Raw genomic sequence first — 635 nt, forward strand, 5'->3', positions numbered from 1 at the left:
TGGATTTGACAAGGGCAGGCACCCTTTGACTCGGCGCAGTGGGTGGCACTCCGGGGACAAGGGGCAGTGTCTGGCGACATTCTTGGTTGCCACGACTGGTGGGAGTGCTGGCATCTGGTGGGCAGAGGCCAGGGGCACTGGAACATCCTGTGATGCTCTGGGCAGCTCCTTCCCCTGAAGAATGATCTCGCCCGAAATGTTCACAGTGCTGAGGGTGACAGTCCCTAACCTCCATGAAAGGAGCAATTTTCCCTCCAGGTGGGAACGGCCTCTCCTGGCTGTGGTGAGAGGGGCTGGTCTGGAAGTTTCTCTCCAAGTGGGAAAGGCCTCTCCTGGCTGTGGTATGACGGGCTCATCTGGAAGCTTCTCTCCAGGTGGGAAAGGCCTCTCCTGGCTGTGGTGTGTGAGGGGCTGGTCTGGAAGTTTCTCTCAGGGTGGGAAAGGCCTCTTCTGGCTGTGGTATGAGGGGCTGGTCTGGAAGCTTCTCTCCAGGTGGGAAAGGCCTCTCCTGGCTGTGGTGTGAGGGGCTGGTCTGGAACCTTCTCTCCAGGTGGGAAAGGCCTCTCCTGGCTGTGGTATGAGGGGCTGGTCTGGAACCTTCTCTCCAGGTGGGAAAGGCCTCTCCTGGCTGTGGT

The sequence above is a fragment of the Colobus angolensis genome, unplaced genomic scaffold (genome assembly GCF_000951035.1).
Source record: "Colobus angolensis palliatus isolate OR3802 unplaced genomic scaffold, Cang.pa_1.0 Scaffold143, whole genome shotgun sequence".
Classification (NCBI taxonomy): domain Eukaryota; kingdom Metazoa; phylum Chordata; class Mammalia; order Primates; family Cercopithecidae; genus Colobus; species Colobus angolensis.